Genomic DNA, 7,159 nt, shown 5'->3' with positions numbered 1-7,159 from the left:
ATATTATTTGAAACCAAAAAATAAAAAGTATTCAATCTGATTTTCTATCAGTATCAACTTATGCGTAAGAAACAAACACCGTTACTAAAGGATTAACACATAAGCTAGTTAAAACTCAAAGAGTTATGGAATGAATAATGATCGGAATAACACTAAGAGGCAGAAAAGGAGAAACGTGGATATGAAAGAATGTCGAGGATATTCTAACAACATATAAGAAAAAAAAATGGGCATAAGCAAGATATATAGCGAGAAGGACAGAAAATAGCTGTACTTTAAGAACAGAAAGGGCCCAAAGAGATTACAAACGAAGCAGAGAAAGAAAGAGAACACCATGGATTGACGAACTAAGAATCATAAACAGACACGAATGACTGGGCATGTCTAAGAGGTTTGTCATGGAGTGGACTAATTTCGGCTCATGATGATGATGATGATTATTATATGTGTGTATATATATATATATATATATATATATATATATATATATATATATATATATATATATATACATAGATATATATATATATATATATATATATATATATATATATATATAAATTAGGAACTCTTCTCATGAATTATCACTGTAATATTTTTGTTATTATCTATATATCTAGATTACTATGGAAACTTGAAATATACAATGAGTTACCAATGTAGTATTAGCAAAATTATAGTATAAAATTTGTTTACTTAGATTTAAAGCTAGTGTCAGGCCGCTTACTAATTTATCGAATAAGGCCTCCCTCTTTAGTAATTTTGCTAGGAACAGCTAATTACCCTTCCTTCCTCCCCTTAATTTTATCAATTTGTTCCCAATATAAAGAAAAGCAAATAACATATTACGTGTTCTTTTATTAACCCTTTTTAACAAAAACAAGAAATACGCTGCAAAGTAATCATTTCATGATGCTATGCCATGAGTATATAATTTCCCAAATGGGAAAGGTGATATATACCAACAGAGCTAACAATTGCATAAAAAGAACATTATTCCATTTACCTGAACTTGGAAGGCGGTATCAAAAGAGACAGCAATGGGGTCTGTGGAACCATCAGCTGCCATTTCATCAAGTAATATCTACGGTTTTGTGGATGGCAGCTCTATTTCTCTCGATCACTGCTTAATCTGAATATAGCTTTATGATAACCTTGAATACGAAGTGCAGTATACGTTGATTGCTTCCATAAAATGTCTGGAAAAAAGAAAAATATTTGAAAATATTGTAGTGATGTTTATAGTATGTGATATGCCTGTCCTTTTTAAGACTTCTAAATATTTAATACGTTTATTTCCATATAAATATTTAATTGCTGAACTAGGTATTTTCCTAATAACTTTCTATGTGTAAATATAAAGGATGATAACTCCTAAAAACTGGTAGTTAACTCTAAAAGGCTTATTTCTGAAAAATCTACTGCAAAAGCATTGGCATAAAATTATGGTGAAAGGCAGTCATGGTGTAAAACGCATAGGTATAATAGACGCCTGTATTCCTCACTCTGGGAAAGAGATGATATTAGGTGGAATCGAAACTAAATATATATATATATATATATATATATATATATATATATATATATATATATATATATATATATATACCATTACGAATGTGTTTCTATTTAATTATGTAATTTGCTTAAATATTTCCGTTTAAAAATTCATAGTTTACCCAGCTCCATTATTACTACATTATCTAAACCAGGGAAGAGGAAAACCCGTCATTTTCAAACTTAATATCTATGATATACTTGAATTTGATTTTATATTAAACTTTATTGGTCAATCGATACTTGTTTTAAATGTTTAAGGTCTATGTCTACGATAATGAATAAAAGAAAAGATGAAAACTCTTATGAGATGTTTCATTTAGTTAACCCAAAATAATATTAAATACTGTGAAAAGTTCAAGGGGTAGACAAATATTTGGGTTCTCAAGCTTTTCAAGATAGTTTAATTACACCTTGAGAATGAAGAAAGATATGCTATTAAGTGGATTGGGTAGAGATGAGAGGAAAGCGTTAATTGTATATCTTGACGACATGGGAAATATATAGCCAAGTGCCTTACTTTCGGGGGAACAAATGCTTATCTGGGTGTTTATTGTACTGCCTAAGATTTATCTGTATACTGGAGGTATAATATAAAGAATGTGTTGAAGTATTCAGCAGTTACAATTAGATTGTGAATTTTCCTTTATTATTGGCAGGGACACCCTTTGTTTAGGGGAAAGATGTAATATATATATAAATATATATATATATATATATATATATATATATATATATATATATATAAATATATATATATACATATATATATATATATATATATATATATATATATTCTTACATATATACAGAGAGAGAGAGAGAGAGAGAGAGAGAGAGAGAGAGAGAGAGAGAGAGAGAGAGAGAGAGAGAGAGAGAGAGAGAGGAGGGGGCCATATATTTTGCTTCCGAGGACATAGCAAAATAAACAAATCAAATGGAGTGGGTTTTCTTATTGATAATATTCTTGCATGTAACAGAAAAATTTTGTAGTGAGGTACGTGCCCTGTCAATGCTGCTAAGTTTCAAAAAATACCTTTGGGATACTAGCAGAAACCTGTTATGTAGCATAACAAAGAGGTTACGTGTGCTAAGTCAGGCGGATACCTTATTAAAGAGGTATTTGTGTGGTTCATGGTTGCTGGGACCGCGACTGTTCCCTAAAAGTGAGTTACTGTGAGATTACCATTAAACATCTTGGAGAAAAAGTGTTAGATTGTTTGGTATATACAATTATTTCATCCATAATTGACGATAATTACCATGAATACGTTGGGCAGATTACACAGAAATAAACTTTATTAAAAAAAGGACAATTCCTGCCAGCACTCATGGTAGATCTAATCTTGTTAATAGTGACATAAAATTAAAGTAAAAGGCATAGACTAAAATGAAGCAGTGCTGGACGAGAATGGGTCACACAACATTGACACACAGCATTATGATGAGTGGGGGAACATCTGCCATTCTGTGAAAATTGCAAGGTGCCATGGGCTGTGAAGCAGGGAGAGAGAGAGAGAGAGAGAGAGAGAGAGAGAGAGAGAGAGAGAGAGAGAGAGAGAGAGAGAGGTGTTGGGATATTACACAAATTTGTATCCTCATTCGTAAGGGTTATTTTGTACATTTATGGTTGTAGTCGATACTTGAAGCAAACTCAGCCGGTATGATTGCGGCTATAAAACCTCTTTATCAGCACAGCTAGGTTTGGGAGAACTTCATGATTAGAGTACCACATTATTTCTGGGTTCAATTAAACATTAAAAAAGCAGAGTTAATAGTGACGTAATAAATCAAATCCCAAGACAAAATGTACTGGATGATAATAAGTGTGATGATAATATCAGTAAAGAGTGCGAATCAAAGTAACGCTCGCCGGTTTGATATACCATGGTCAAATGAAGGTATATATATATATATATATATATATATATATATATATATATATATATATATATATATATATATATATATATATATATATATATATATATATATATATATATACAGTATATATATATGTATATATATATATATATATATGTGTGTGTGTGTATGTGTATGTGTAAATATGTATATATATACGTGTGTGCGTGTGTGCGTTTGTGTGTGTGATATTGTACATCGCTTTGAATTTTGTCCATTTGTATCCATAACTTAAGTTAGGCAAAATCATTATACTTCAGCAAAGATCGAAATGTTAACACCTCGTCAGCTCAATTTATCAGTCAATCTTTGCCTCTTTTTCTTTTTTCCAAAGGTGCACACCTTATTTATAAATTAGGTGCAATGCTGCAGCATGATTCACCTCTTGCTGTTCAGAAATTATTCCTAATATTTTATTGAGGAGAACCAGAGTAGCATGAATATTGTTAATCATGTATTACAGCCTTGAATTATATATTAACGTAATATTTCCCTTCATTTCCTTATAATGCTAAACGAACATTAAAGATACAAGGAGTTTCCATTATTCTATTAGAGAAATATATCACGTAATTGGTTTAAGTAGATATCACAGCTGGTGTCAGCCCGCTTCCTAATTTGTTGAGAGAGGCCTTACGCTATTGTCTAATTTGGATGAAAGGAGCTAACTCCCTTCTCATCTACCCCTCAATGCTATTAATTCAATTGGTGTAATTGTTTCTTCATCCTTCTTTATTTGGGTAATTAGAGAGATGGTGTCTTAATGTATTGCCAATAAAAAGTCGGTCAATATTGCGCATCATACGGAGGTAAAAGATTAAGTCTAATTACATTAAACAATTTTGAGAAAGTGTAAAGATAATCTACCAAGTGTTAATAATATAATGTCATGAAATGAAGCGAGGAACTCTCCCATTTGAAAATAGATATTCTCCCCAAAAATACATCAGTTGATTAAAAGAAAAATTATTCATTTCACCTACAGCATGGATGGAGATACGTTGCCCTGGAATACGTAATGCAGTACACGGTAAAAGCGTCCATAAAACATTTAATAGAACAGTTAATGAGGTCATATGCTTCTCATTGGTTTTCTATGGTATACGTTATGCCAGTTTTTATTATCATTTTAACGTCAGTGTGACCTTGATTCATCAAATGTAAATATAAACTTACTCTTAATGAACTTTATATCCCTGGAAGGTCTTCGTATATTTATAAACACAAAATATATAACAGGCGCTGGGTTGTGTGGAGGACTAAATTTCTGAAGGGAAAGAACAGATGGATCTTTTAGTTTTACTTTGATAAGCTTTAAGGATAGCCTTTATAATTAACCAAAAATATTGCAAGTAGAATACGCAAAAAAAAAATAAATAAATAAAAAAAAAAAAATAACGTTCGACTTTGTCCTTATGCACGAGTTTCCTCGGAATTTAATCGGTCTTTCGGTGGGAGAGAGATTTTAGTTCATAAAGTCCTATGGTTGAACAATAAATAGTGAATTCTAAACGGATTATAAAATAAACACTTGACAGGAGAAATGCCTTTTCATAATATGCCATATATCTCACCAAGTAAAAAACTGATTACTCTTCTATGGCATTAGGTGAATTCTATTTTCAGAGAGTGGACGATACTTGTTCCTTCTCCTTGGCTCGAGCATAATATGCTTTCTCATAACGACAGGCAAAAATGCTGACGCCGAGTACAATACTCATATTCAACCAAACCTCAGTCTGTTCCAACAATTTAAATCAATAAAGAAAACATGTAGAACACAGAAAAAAAAGTTGAAATATTTTTATTCTAATTTCATAAAATATATATGTGACCAACACCTATACAAAATTTAAAATCCAATTTTTTCTTGTATATTTCTCATGTAACAGAACCTTTATTATTGTAATCTTTAAAAAAAAAATCGTCAGATATTATCCCTAAAGACAAGAAGCGAATCACAAATCCTCATAAGTAAAAATTAGAAAGTCTATGCAATTCAATAAATGTTTAAATTACACATATAAGAACACTAAAGGATATACCAACTTGTCTATATATTAGTTAGTTAAAACATGAAGAAAACAAATTAGCATTTACATCTTAATTCTAATTTGATTAAAAGTTTATCGACTTGCTAGTTACTGCTTTAAAATGAGAAGAACTAAAACCGATACAGTACTTTCATGTTATATTTCCGGGGAAGATGAAATATTCTGTTTTTACTTTTCTATTAAAAAAAAAAAACAAATTCATGGACTGATCTTAATTCTAGTACATCTAGATATTTTCTATTAACTTCCTATGTATTATTATAAATGGTGACTCAAGAAGATATTATCCTGTAATTCTGCAAACTACAAATATATATATATATATATATATATATATATATATATATATATATATATATATATATATATATATATATATATATATATATATATACACACACACACATATATATATATATATATATATATATATATATACATGTATATATATATATATATATATATATATATATATATATATATATATATATATGTGTGTGTGTGTGTGTGCGTGTGTGTACTGCACCTGCATTGACCCGAGAAACAGAACCTTCTTTACGTAATGGTTGCACGAATATGGTGAAAGGCAGCCATAGTGTAAAATGCATGGGTATATCAAACACTTTTTGGCTGAGAAAGGAAAGTTTAATATCGTATACCGTTATAAAAAATTTTATGATAATTTATTAACATTACAATTTCAAAGTAGTTTTATCAGTAATATTCAGGAATTACAGTATTGCAAGTATGGCATCTGAAAATACTTTATGATTTGCATAGAATATTTCTAAGTAATAATTCCATGGACATAAGGAAAGTTGTCATAATACAAAACTATTTAACTCTTTTGGGGTCTGCGGAGAGCATGCCCAAACCATCTACATCTACCCCTCACCATGATTTCATCCACTTATGTCACTCGAGTATTCTCTGGTATAATTAATTTCTAATCCTGTCCTGCCATTTGACACCCAATATATTCTGACGGGTTCCCAAATCTATAAAATCTGTTGGATATTCTTTCATTCTGATATGACTAATCATGTCCATACAGTAACACCGATCTCATTAAACTGATAAATAGCAGGATTTTTATGTAATTTCGGGAGATTTGATTTCCAAATTTTAATGAACCTAGCCATTGTCTGATTTGCCAATTTTAATCTTTCGATATACTAAAATTCTGAAGATCATGTATCAGAAACCATAGTTCTTAAATATTTAAATGATTCCACCTCATTATTCCTTTCCCCATTCAATGATATTTTATCTTCTATTGCATATTACGTTCTCACCATCTGTCTTTCTTTTATTTATCTTGAGCGTAACATCATGTGATATTTCATTTATTCTGGTATGCAAGGTTTGCAACATAGATGACAAATCATTCCCTTGGATTACTCTAATGTTTACTGGAAATTCATTTGAAAGGACTCAACTAACATTAATCTTGCACTTGCTATACTCTTGAACATGATCAAAATTACATATATAAGATGAACTCCAAAATAACACAGGACATTCCACAAAATTGGCTGGTAAACACTTTCGAAGGTTTTTTCATAGACCTCAAGCGCCATGAAAGTTGGATTTTTAATATACTATACATTCCTGTATCATATATC

This window comes from Palaemon carinicauda, chromosome 26, assembly GCF_036898095.1.
Source record: "Palaemon carinicauda isolate YSFRI2023 chromosome 26, ASM3689809v2, whole genome shotgun sequence".
Taxonomy (NCBI): domain Eukaryota; kingdom Metazoa; phylum Arthropoda; class Malacostraca; order Decapoda; family Palaemonidae; genus Palaemon; species Palaemon carinicauda.
The sequence above is the reverse complement of the archived record's forward strand: the minus strand, read 5'-3'. Positions refer to the sequence as shown.